The 13,248-nt window shown below is 35.4% G+C and overlaps 1 protein-coding gene across 5 annotated transcripts in view; it reads left to right on the top strand.

The window, feature by feature from the left end:
* Positions 1–13,248, top strand: part of LOC137398569 (uncharacterized) — a 237,926-nt gene that overhangs the window by 89,879 nt on the left and 134,799 nt on the right. For 4 of the 5 annotated variants that reach the window (XR_010978965.1, XM_068084713.1, XM_068084715.1 and 1 more), the window contains 2 exons: positions 795–937; positions 2,441–2,944. The exons of the other annotated variant lie outside the window; for it this stretch is intronic. The gene's annotated coding sequence lies outside the window, so the exon portion shown is untranslated. Of the gene's footprint in view, positions 1–794; positions 938–2,440; positions 2,945–13,248 lie in introns of those variants that run through there. 5 annotated transcript variants of the gene reach the window in all.

A 13,248-nucleotide genomic window follows, 5' to 3' on the forward strand; every position in this document is an offset into this window, starting at 1 on the left:
TGATGAGCTAGGTGTCTCTAATATTTATTGTTTCATTCCGGTTCAGTGCACAAACTGCTAAGCCAAGATGTGTACACTGTTTCCATGCTTCGAATGGATTTGGAGTGGCTTCCACTTCAAATCATAGAAACGGTACAATTTGAAGGCATTAGAACATATTTCATTTCGCTAAATCGGTATGAAAGCATTCACTATGAGGCTGCTTTCGCACTATGAGACTGCTTTTTCTATGCTTTTCAGCATTATAGGAACACTCACTGCTGATCAATACGAATTGATAATACTTAGCTATGCTATCCCCAGTGGAGCTAAACAAAATAAGCATTGCCATCAATCGCATTCAGACATCTTGGTTTATTTAGTGCAACTAGTTGACTAGACAATAATTGAAAAGTGATTGTGACCCGAAAGCAAGTCTACTTTTACAAGCTTTGTGTTTAGCAATACATCGACAAGCGTTAAAAGTTTTATATAGTGCAACTATGAATCATTCATATGGAAAGGTGCGGAATTGTTGGCAGTAGGCAACTCCGAATCAATTTGACGCATGGAAACACAGTGACAGTCCAAAAATTATGAGTAGTTAGGCAACAACCAGGCAAAAAATATTTTGGTTAAAACTGACCATTGCAGTTGATATAAAACATCTACTCTCATCTCCCTTAAACCAGTTTTTTTTAAATTTAAATTGGTTTGCAAATGCACCTCTCCAAAGCAAAATGTCATACTCAGATCATCAGCGCCATCTTTTTATTGATTGTGCAGTAGTTATATATGGTTGTTCAATCCAATAGGAGAAAGCCAAAGGCTAAATGAGTTCATGGGCACCAACATATCTTCAAAACTAGTTTAAGAGCTTGCTGAAGCTACAAGCTTTTCCAAGATGAAACAAGGAAAGCCTACCCAAGGCTATGATACCAATGATCTTCTTAAAGTGGTAAGTATAAATGAGTCTGTGGGTGTTTCATTAGCAAGGCGCTTTGAAAACTACCTTAAAGATTGACTTGCAACAAAATTCACATTACAGTTATTTGGTATCAAAAGATTCACCATGTCTTACTCTGTTGTGCTGTAAGTGCCAAATATGTGGAAATGTGATTACAAGCTCTTAAAAGCTCAAAAACGAAAAGCCGCCGTAGATTGGAAGCTCTTTATTTTGATGACTTAACCACGATATTTGGTTATGTCTTGTCACGTATATTCTCACGTGAATTGAAAGGCCAATACAAAGCTCAATATAGAACTTATCGTAACACTAGTTTATGACAAACACTTCGGGTTTTACCGAAGACCCGTTATCAAATATAGATGCTCTCTACTTTACAGTTTTGTTTCGGCATTATTCAATCGTCAAGTCGTAATCTGATCTTGTGACCCAATACTTTGCAAAAAATTTTTGCAGCACTTTTCGATTATCACAAGTGACCAACAGGCTCGTCATGATTTTCAGACAATGATATGTATTCATTCGAGATGAGGTTAAAAGGTTTAACGGTTTTTTACGGTAAGATATAAGATATCAACGCTAAAAGTGACAGCATTACGATGACGATAAAATAGACGCGTAAGATCAAAAGACATAGTTTTACTGAATGCGTGAAGTATATTTGTGAAAGTATTTCGACGAATAAGGTTGCAAGAAAGTGTAAACAAAAACCATCTCTCACAACTACATCACATTTTAGCCGTTTTGGAAATAGAATCTAAACTATGGCGGTCTCGTGTGGCTGCGATTTTCTGTTCGTTTTTGAGCTTTTAAGAGCTTGTAATCACCTTTCCACATATTTTGCCCCTACAACACAACAAAGTAAGACATGGTGAATATTTTCTTATCAAATAACGGTAATGTGAATTTTGTTGCAAGTCAACCTTTAAAGGCTTTATTGATGTCTATGTAGAGTAATTGAGAAAGCAACTCCCATTGGAAATCCTCCTATTGGAAATTATGATATACATCAATTAGACTAGGTTATAAAATCGGGAAACCCAGCTGATGGCACAATATGCTTCACTCACATTTTGTGAAATAAAAATGCGCAGCAATGTTTTAAATATTTAATCCGATATTACACTACATAAAATACAACATACCTTCCACCATTTTACAACCACAGCAAAAGCATCTGCATAGAATAGTCCGACACAGAAGATAACGAGAGCAAGATTTTTCAGGAAGTGTTTGGAACCGGATACAAAGGCGCCTCAAATAACTTGTTTGAGTTTCACTTCTTACAAAAACTGAGATCAGATGATATATCTTATAAAAACGTCTGAAATAAAATTGTTCAAGTTTGGTAAATGGTTTTGACATTCTCTGCTGATAAGTTAGCATCTCCTGCAGTGGCTTTTTTCTCAACTCAATAATGCTTGTTACCAAGCATCTTGTATTTACTGATATTGTGTGTGTATTTGCTTATATAAAGAAAGTAATTTTTTGCAGGTAATTTGGAGACTTGAAAAACAATTTCATGGTTGCTGACAATGAGCTCTTCAATGCTTATTTAAAGCAGTGGGCCGGTGGAAAAGACATCCCTTTCTGTTATGAATAAATTTGTTTATAAAATGCAACAACGCACAATGCATTCCCAGGTTTTGTATATTTTACTAACTTATGCTGCTCGCTAACTCTGCATCAGACAAGGAAATGTATATAGGTTTTATTATAAAATGTATTTACACAATATCTGTTATTTTGTGACAATAATTTAATTCTTACTGAAGAAATTGTTGTTAATTGGGACTAGACTTTTGTTTGCTCAAGGCTGGTTGTATAGTTGAATGACATTTACAGCTGACTAAGGAACTGTTTTTAAATTTTTATAATTATTTTCACATTATAACCAAAGTTTTTTTCAATATTTGACCAGTATTGTTATTTATCTAGATGTTCTGCCTGTGTGACTTTTGCTGCCTGTGTAACCTTTACTTAAATAAACTAACGTAATGAAGTTTTTACTTTTGACTGTAGAGCTTAAACGTTGTGTGATAATAAAAAACATCAAACACATCAAAGTACGGAACATTCCCAACTTGAGAAATTCTCAAAATTGGTAAATCATCTAAAAAGAGAAACTGTATAAAAAGCCAAATAAGGCCATTCAGCATGCATCTAATGAAAATATTGCTTATGGATTTTTTGAGTTCCCCTCATTCTTCTCGATGATGCAGTAGACACACCTATGGTTGGTCTGATCAATGATACAGTAGATCTCCCTATGGTCTGTCTTCTCAATGATACAGTAAACACCTTTATGGCTAGTCTCATCAGTGTACAATAGACACCCTATGACCAGCCTCTTCTATGATGCAGTGGACACCATTACGGTCGGTCTGATCAATGACACAATAGACACCCCTATGGTTGGTCTCACAAATAGTACAGTAAACACTCTTATATTCAGTTTTTTCAATGATACAGTAAATACCCCATTAGTAGACGCTATCAGTACTTTTCTATTGTTTGAGATAGTTTTGGAAGTTTGAGTTAATCTGAGAGCTCAAAATTCTCAAAAGTCAAATTGATCTCCGTTTAAAGTTAACAAGAAAAATATGTGCCGAGATGACCCGATTAGTTGCGCGGCTGGTTATTTCCATCTTCATTGTTATCAACTAAACTAGTAATTATTTCATTTTTTTATTTTTAATTTGATATGGAATGAGGCAGAGAGCAAAAAACTTCCTCGACTATGACATCGGTTGTCTTCGTATCCCATATTTTTAGGTATGACTGACTCCCCTCTCAAAGAAACATCTTTAACAAAGCAAGATAAAGCTAAGCGTAACTTAGTATCTATTGATCCTTAATGCTGTCTGGTGTCATTGTTCTGTTCCTGAGTTAAAATTGTAATCTCTTCCACTAACTAATGTAATGCTGGTTCCCCTGCGAACTGGAAGTCGTTTATGGCAGGCAACACCAATTATAAAATGATAAACCTTCTTTTGAAACTATTGCTTCAGACTCTTTGAAGTTATTCTTCATTATCAATTATCCATGTTTCAATAGACGGAAAACTGAACTCGATAGTGTGTCCATTTATACCTTTCGGCTACAGGTGTTTTTTGATGTTTTTCTATTGAAGCTGTCCATTAAAAAGATGTAAGAACTACTGAAACTCATAAAACTAACTATTCTGGTAGTGAGTAATATTTGTGGGCTAGGGTACTTCAACTATAAATAATAAATGATAGTTTTTTAATTTTGAAGCTAAAATTACATAGTTGCAAGGTAGATGTAGTGAAGATTGGTCTAAAATACTTATGTCAACAAAACATTATTATATTAGAAGTTGTGTCCTCTTATGCTAGGGATGGTTGCACTCATGGTTGACTCAGCGAATGATAATTAATCTACAGGCCACTTACTAGTTTACAATCTATTGAAATAAGCACGAGCTAATATATTATTCATTACACAGAATGGGTTATGCTAAAAATGAGTAGAGTGAATTATCATTTTCTTATGCTGACTATTTGCACGATTTGCTTATGCTTGACTTTCTTCACATTTTCATTCAATAATCATTTATGTCCTTTGCAACATTTTGTTTCAGAAGGTTTTCTAGATGGCTACACACTGCTACTTTGACATAAATTTTAACTACTCAACAAACTCAGTTGCACAAGGCTATGATACCTTTCAACCAGTGTCCTAAAGAGGCCCCGTTGTACTTTCATGTTTCCGCACTATGAATGACTTCCAACTTGTTTGCTACACTTACTTAAGATAGACAGCTATTATGACCTACAGGGTAAGTGATACATTAAAACTTTTAGTCAGAGCCCATGTATCTATTAACTAATATTTCTCATTTAAAAAATGATAATTTGAGTTGTCAGTCTTACCAGAATAATTGGCCGGAACAAAATACACAAATTGGAGTTGTTTACTCCATCCATTTTCTGCTGGGTGTTGTCTTTAAAATAATTCACATTTTGTCAAGTGTCAGCTGATGAGTACATGACTAGTCTGCAGTTTTTTGAAAGTCTTTCATTGTGACAGAATATATTTATTGCTTCGGTATGTAATCCCTAATTTGAGTGTTTGCAAGAGATGAGAAAGTTTTAAAGAAGGTAGAAGAATCCTTAGCTCCTTTAACTGAATCTTTTCATGACTACTGCAACATTGAATTATGCTTAGAGCAATTCAATTATTGCAGTAGTGGCATAATTGCATAATGCAATTATTCGACATTGAATTATACTAGTAGCTTCCTTGGTTATCATTCATGGTTGTTTTAGCCAAAGGATTAGGTGACTAAAAACTATTGACAATTTATATAATAAGTTTTAGTTAAAAATAGTTTTTTTGTCGCGCTAGAAACATTACCAAAAAGTTATTCACAAACAACACTATGCATGGCTTGATGGTCTAGGGGTATGCTTCTTGCTTATGGTGGGAGAGGTCCTGGGTTCAAATCTTGCTCAAGCCTAACAACCGTATTAATAATGATGCAAAAGTGCATTTTAACAAAGTTTAGCTCAAAATTTGAGTGTAATGCATTTTGGAACTGAACTCGTATATTATTTTGTTGTATCTTAACGCAATATTTATTATATGAACTAACCAAATAAAAATTATTCTGTTTTAATATTCTGAAAACAACACCTACAAACATGATATTATGATAGAATGTGTTTTAGTTGTTCTAATTTACTACGACTGCTCACCAAGTAACAAATATCAATTGGCGAAAATCTGCGATAAGATTTAAGAAATGATGTACACTACTGCATGGAGTTCTTACTTTCGAAACAGACAGTTCGGGTAACAGGGGTGTAAAAGAGGCTTCACGTTAACACATTTGGTACTCTACACTTTAGTGACGCTATGTAGCATAACAAAAGCTTACCTTAAACCGAAATGAATATTGCTTACTAAACACCCACCAAAATCAAGTGTTGATTTCTAGCGTGTGGTTTAGATTCCCACTTAAAATAAATGCTACATGTTGTTGTAATATTGCCTTTGATTTGTTTTTTTATTATTCTTTTCTTTGCGCTTTTCTCCTTGCTCTCATTACCGCTCTTAGCCAGCCTTTTTAAAACATTTTCAAACTGCCCTGACCATCATTAATCGTTTGATGGTATACATCTATGATTCTCATTTTGGGTGTAAGATTCGTGCGGGTTCAAATCCCGGTGAAGCAACAGAACTCTTTTCATAACAAACTGAAAACTTGAAAACACCACGTTACAGTTGATCTGCAGTCTTCAGTTATCTGTTTTATTAGGTTTGATGGTAACAGAAACTTTATATCAGGAGCCACAAGGTTTAGCCATCCATCTATCTAAATATTTTTTGAGAGAAAAATATGTCCACTAATAGAAGGATTTGGCACTAAATATTTGTAGAAAGTATTTGTTTTGTTCTTTTTGATGTTTTACAAAGCTTTGTCATGAGTAGATTAGTCCTTGATTTTGAATAGCTGATTAAAAATCAAAACAAATCAAACTTTAATATTGAACATGACACATGACAAGAAACATGACACCAATTAGATACTATTGATCCTACGTTGGAAGCTAGTCCTTTAGACTATTTGACACTGTTTTACCTTTTCAAACAATTTTGACATATTGACATTTAAAAACGAGTAGTTTTATTTTCACATGCCAATTAATTTTGATTTTTTTAGAAAAAAGCTTTTTTCCTTTAATGTCTGTTTTAATTTATGAATCCGCGGTCAGTGAAGGCATACTCAATCTTGATAAAAATGAGCACCACCTCACTAGGCTGATAGAATTGAAAGGCACTGTGGGTATATTGCTCTCTGATCCATTCAATGAACTTTTCACTTGAGAGGCCGTTTCTAATTTTGACATTATTATTGTGTTGCAAAAATCATTCGAAAATTTGCAGGTTTAATACTTGTCAGTTTATTACGACCTGCATCAATGCCTCAAACTCTCTTGCAGCAGAAAGAAGTTTTCATGAAAGAAATTGCTAAAAACTTTTATTGCAATCAAAGCCGATTGCCTGAAGTTATATTCTATATAAAACAAGTATGTTTTACAAAGGAAGGTCTGATCAGGGTAATAAATCATATATTTTTACTAAAAGCCTACTTGTACATAAACTTACATCTTTTCTTGTTTGAACAAACATAGAGTATTAATGTAATCAATTCTGACACAAATGAATGACCTGTTTATATAATGAAATAACTACATCAGTTTATTTGTTTTTACTACTTCCATCTGCTGTTTTGAGACAATATTGTATTTTTATTATATACACAAGATAAAAAAAAACTAAAAGTATCTATTTTTATATGCAGTGCAAAACAAGGAACACTTTTTTCATAATTTTGTTCGTAAACTGAGAATTATTTTCCCATATTCCCATATAAAACATTACCAATTTGTAATTTAATTCTAAGTTTATGTAATTACAAAAGTTTTAGTTTGTAAAAGTTGTAAAAATTTGTAAAATCTACATAAATAGTAATGGCATTGCAAGATATCAACTGAAAACATGTGCTTCAAAAGCTAAACCTTGGGCTATTATAGATATCTTTATGTATTGAAAAAAGTCGCTAGGAAAGCCACATTTGTAAGTCTGATCTCTTTGAACAACTCCAAAGAGGTTGATAGATTGTGCGGTTAGTCTTGTTTAACTTTCTGAATAAAGTGTATAGTCACAATCATTCAATTGCTTATATATAACAATCTGGCAGATGCATTTCATTGCTTATCTGTTATGTATAGAAACTCAATACTAAGATAAATGACCATGAAATGCACTGTATTTATTTTCTCATGCATTTAATCTCCCATTTGAACTACCACATTATTAGATAAATAGTTTTTGGTTTGACAATGTATTTCATGACAGCTTTTTTGTGAATGGTTATTGTTGAGAAGAACTGTCTTAGCTTGGCCTGAAAGTTAATCAAATGTCAGAGAGACGGACAAAACTTGAATAAAGTGTGAAAAATCCAGACACATTGCTGAAGTTCTTTCTAGTGTGCAGGCCAAACTTACAAAGAAAGTTCAATTCTCTTTTTCCACTTTTCTTACTTTTCCACTACCTGTTGTTTCTACATACTGTATTATATTATTCTATTCAACGCTGTAACTGCTTTTGCTGCTACCAGGCTGAGGAGCTGTGCAAGGATAATGACAATTTGAAAGAGGTAGTGGAGAAATTGAGGCATCAATGGTGTAATAATTTTGATGGTGCCACTATCAAAGTAATGAAAAAGGACCAAAAGACTTTTGAGTAAAAAAGTGGACTGTTTTCCTCTATAATAAGGGCTGTTACTATGCCATATGCATTTCTTTGAAGAGAATTTTCATCCGACATGAATTCGTTTTAAACTTTCACATTAGGTAGTACAACCATATGGATGAATCAGAGGGCAGTAGATTGACTTTAAACTCTAATGACTTCAAATGACTTCACACAGTCTAAAACCAAAGTCACAATAAAATAAATAATTCTCATTGATTTTATTTTAAATTGTTTTGACAAATTTAGGGAATAATTTCTACTAATCAATTTTCATAATTTATATATACATTTCTCAAATTTTGGTTGCGAATCTGCCTGTCTACACTCTAGCTATAACTATTAACTTCTTGACATTAAAATTCTGTGTGCTGATGGAGTTGAACTTACGACAATCGCTTCAACAAATTATTTATCCTGTTATTAATTATGCCCTGTTTAGAAATATTTTGGGAACCAAGTATATGCAACACAATGCTTCTTTGTCTTTTTTTGTCAAAGCAAATTTGTTGGGTCAACGAAATTACCAATAATCTGTCTTGAACTTGAAATTTTGTTACTAGTGTACCAGTTATATATGTTATTAAAAGATGCCCTAACTAAATTTGCCATGGTGAGTTATCCGTGTATGTTATCCGGTACATCTGGTGTCTGTTATAATAAACACGATTCGTTAATGTAAATTATAAGATTTCTGGTAAAATTTTGAAGTTCACTAAAATACGTACTAAAATTTCCTTCAATTATGTGGTTAGCAAATTAAATTCATTTAAGGTAAATTTAGTGTTTAGGTTGCATGTATGTTTCAAAGGTAAGAAGTCTCCACGTGTACATTTTAATGTTCTATCTTGCAAACCGTAACCACAAAATGCACTAAAGTCATTGTAGGTATCTATAGTTACCAAGGCTGACATACCCTAGCGCACTTATGTATTCGCGTCATCTAACTTTCACATCTTCACGGAGTCATTCATCTCGCGAAAATCTCCTGAGTGAAACTAAACTATCATAACGAACAAGCAAAAACGCGAAATTAAAAAGTTTTGTTCATTGATATCCACAATAAAATCGTCATATTATAAATGCAGGTAACCTTTCTGTGTGGTTGAGCTCATTGGGCAATTTCTGCTAAACTCATTATAGCTAAAACGCCGACTGAGCGGCGTGGCAAAGTAAATTGAGATAACAAGTTATTTTGGAAAAGCAGGCCGGTATTCCCTGGTTGCAAATTGGGGCAGCTAATGTTAGGCAAATAGTTATGAGCATCTGGGTGTTTGGAGGGGCGGTATCAGCCCCATCAACAGGTTTCTTTCATGTAAGGCCTCAACCGGGCATCTCACGTAAAGTTTTAAAAGATTTTATCGGAAAGTATAAACAATTTATCTATTATTTAAGATTTGTTTTTTTAGGTGATGTGACTGCCAGGACATTTTCAGATTAAAATAGGCTAAACTTGACTGCAGTTGAAACGCTAAGAAAATAAGACATCTTTTTTCTTTTGAGCATTTCAACGAAGATCAATTTTGCTGAATTTATTTTTAGTTCATCCGAAGGTTTCTACGCTTTTGTTGGGCCATTGCCATGCAGATGTTTGGTAAAACTTGACCTTTTGGAAACCTTTATAAAAGTCGTTAACAAAAATATTTTGCCAATCATGATAATAATGACGCCCAGGTACTATTAAATGTTAACGTTTATCTCTATGGCTTGGAATAAAGTTATATTCTACAGCGATAAAAACCGTTCCCATAGCCGTTGGGCACATAACTGTTCCAATTAATGATGTAGAGGTCGAGCTATCTAAAGCAGCTTATCACTAAGTGGGAACGGTCCAAACAAATCCGTTCGAGTTAACTAAGTGTTCGTGATAAAATTTTACACTGTCTCTGAGGGCGAGTTCAAAAAGTTGGGGCGGTTCAGGCGGCCAGTCGCCAGGGAATACGGGCCAGTGAAAAAGCTAAGACAAACGAGGAAGATGATGATATTAGTTTATTCACGGAATTTGTAACTGATAAGGATGAAAGTCTGGTAGGGAAAGTCATAAAATTGAATAATAATCATTGTAGCGATGAATTTTATTACCAACAAAAAGCAATAACAGCCTTGAGCCATGGCCACCGCATGCTATAAATACTTGAGATATAATATTAGTGCCACATCAGTCACGGCGGCGAGGGCAAGGACCTAGACGTCATTGATAGTCCAAAAAACCATTGTCGATCTCGCCCCCACATTTCTACCCATGATTCACAAATACAAACTAGTCCCAAATTGAAATTTTTTTTTACTAGTGAACTGGATCTGAGGAATCCAATTATGTTTGTTCTACTGCATTTATTTTCACATCACTATATTTTCGCACTCATCAAATCCGCAAAATTAAGTTGCAGCGAAGTTTTACTCTGTGTCATCAATGATATACAGCCCCCCAAGGATAGCCGACGGCTATCATATGGGCAGGGTTTAATGATGGAGCTCTATTAGGATTGTGCTAGTCTGGGTTTTGGAGCAAACACAACTCTCGCGGTGCGGTCGCGTCTCCTTGTTAGGTTTCAGAAAACACGAATCGCTGTTATCGCTTCATTAGCTTATTCAGCCAGTAGACCCCGCTGGTCAAAATAGCAAACATTGAATTTCTGCAATGTAGGGGTAATACCTAACCAACATAATGTATCTATTCAAAATAAAACATTTCAAATTACCTACTTTTAGTAATTTTAAAATTGGTAAAGGTCGTAGTATATGCCTAAAGTTGAATATAATTACCCGAACAACGGCATTTTTTTCTAGTTTTTGATTAATATTTTGCCACCCCTAATATAAAATGATAAAGTCTTTCATCGGTATCACATTGTTTTACCTTGCCAATAAGATGGGACAGCAGGCAAAGCTGTGCAGGGTAGTTTTCATACTCAAAATCTAAATGCAAAACCGAATTTGAGCTATTTTACGATTGTGGCTATTAATATCACGAATGCTTGTGAATGGCAACTGACTGATCATAACGGTGACAATATTGGGATACTATATTTATTTGACAACAAAATGAATTCAACAGATAAGTAAAATAACCACTATAGTTCATAATATTCGTAAATTTACAAGGTGCTTTGTTCAGCATATTTGTTTGTTCGGGTGCCGTGTTCGGGTTAATCCCAACAGAGCTTCATCATTAAACCCCGTCCATATGAGCGCTGTCGGCTATCCTTGGGGGCTGTATATCATTGGTGTCATCATGGGTGAAATCAAATACTTGTTGAGTGTAATCTTTACCAAATAGACTATATTTAGCCATTACTCTCTAATGAGTTCTTATTCACAACTAGCTGCATTACCCGCCTACAGTAACAGATTCACGTGCAGCATAAGGTTTATTGAGAGTTGGCTTTCATACTGTAAAACAACTCCAAATATGCAGTAACATCTCCCTCTCTCCATCTCTCCCTTTCTCCCTCTTTCCCCTCTCTCCGTCTCTCCCCCCTCTCCCCTCTTCCTCTCTCCCCTCTCTCTCTCCCTCTTTCTCTCCCTCTCTCTCCCTCTCTCTCCCTCTCTTTCTCCTCCCCCTCTCCTCCTCGCTCTCCCTCGCTCTCTTCTTCTCTCCCTCTCTCCCCTCTCTCCGTCTCTCCCCTCTCTCTCCCTCTCTCTCCCTCTCTCTCTCCTTCCCTTTTCCTCCTCTCCCTCTCTCTCCCTCTTTCTCTCCCTCTCTCTCCCTCTCTCTCTCCCCCCCCCTCTCGTCCTCGCTCTCCCTCTCTCTCCCCTTCTCTCCCTCTCTCTCTCCCTCTCTCCCTCTCCCCCTCTCCCTCTCTCTCCCTCTCTTCCCCCCTCTCCTCCTCGCTCTCCCTCTCTCTCTCTCCCTCTCTCTCTCTCCTTTAGTTCAACGCAACACTTGCAGATAGACAACATTTTTGGTTTTTTTGTCGGGCTTATGAAGAAACAGTTTACGGCGTGTGCCTACTTTTGAGCAGGCGACGTATAGCTGGTCATGGCGGACGCAGGGTGACAGTAAGTCGATAGCAGCTGCTCTCTTTTTTTTCACAATAGCGTTTCGCAACCCTCGGAGTACTCGTGAAAGTTCTGTAATAGTAAGTTACAGTAGGCCTACTCTTAGCTGGAAAAAAATTAGTTACTCGGCTGCTGAAGGAAATGAAAATGTCTCACTATCACGAACAGCGGCAAATCCAACGTTATTAAGTAGTGGAGATGTGGCAATTCATACACAATACAACATCGTATAAGAAACACTTACATTTTTGATGTGGAAATTTAGTAGGTGAGAAATGCGTTTTTCCAGTGGCTCCAAGAAACAAAAGTTTACGTGACCTTCTCGGTACACGTTGGCAGTAAATATTAATTGCATGTAAATAACTACTCGTTAATTTATTTTATTTAATGAATAGTACATTTGTATAGCTGTATAGACACCTTTGTATAGGCTGCAGAACTCAGGAAAAGTTCTTTTTATCACGGCAGAAGATTTGCCGTTTAAAAAGCATGCTAACCGGGGATTTCGGTTAATGCGCTCGAGCGGTGAAAGAAAAACAACAGAATCGCCACACCTTTATATAAGCCGCTTGGCTCAAATCGTCAGAGAAAAGTAGTGGCTAATAGTCCATATTACAAAATTACGATATTACGAAATTACGATAATTAGTACTCATATTAATTCGGTTGGCTTCGTTTGACCGAATGGAAAAAGAAAGACCGCTCTATAATTTATTTACCGTTACTACACATATTAATTCAGTTCGCTTCGTACGACCGAAATTCGTACGACGATAAAAGAAAAGACCGCTCTATAAGGCGGACAATCAATCAATCACACAGATACACAGACAACGATTGCCGTTTATATAGTAGATTATTGCAAAACAACGTTTTTTCCAGTGGTTGCAAGAAACAAATGCTCTCATGACCTTCCCGGTACACGTTGGCCGTAAATATTAATTAGATGTAATTTACTACTCATTAATTTATTTAAAGAGTAGTAAATTTTATTTAATTCACGACTAATATTTACT

The sequence above is a fragment of the Watersipora subatra genome, chromosome 6, assembly GCF_963576615.1.
Source record: "Watersipora subatra chromosome 6, tzWatSuba1.1, whole genome shotgun sequence".
Lineage (NCBI taxonomy): Eukaryota > Metazoa > Bryozoa > Gymnolaemata > Cheilostomatida > Watersiporidae > Watersipora > Watersipora subatra.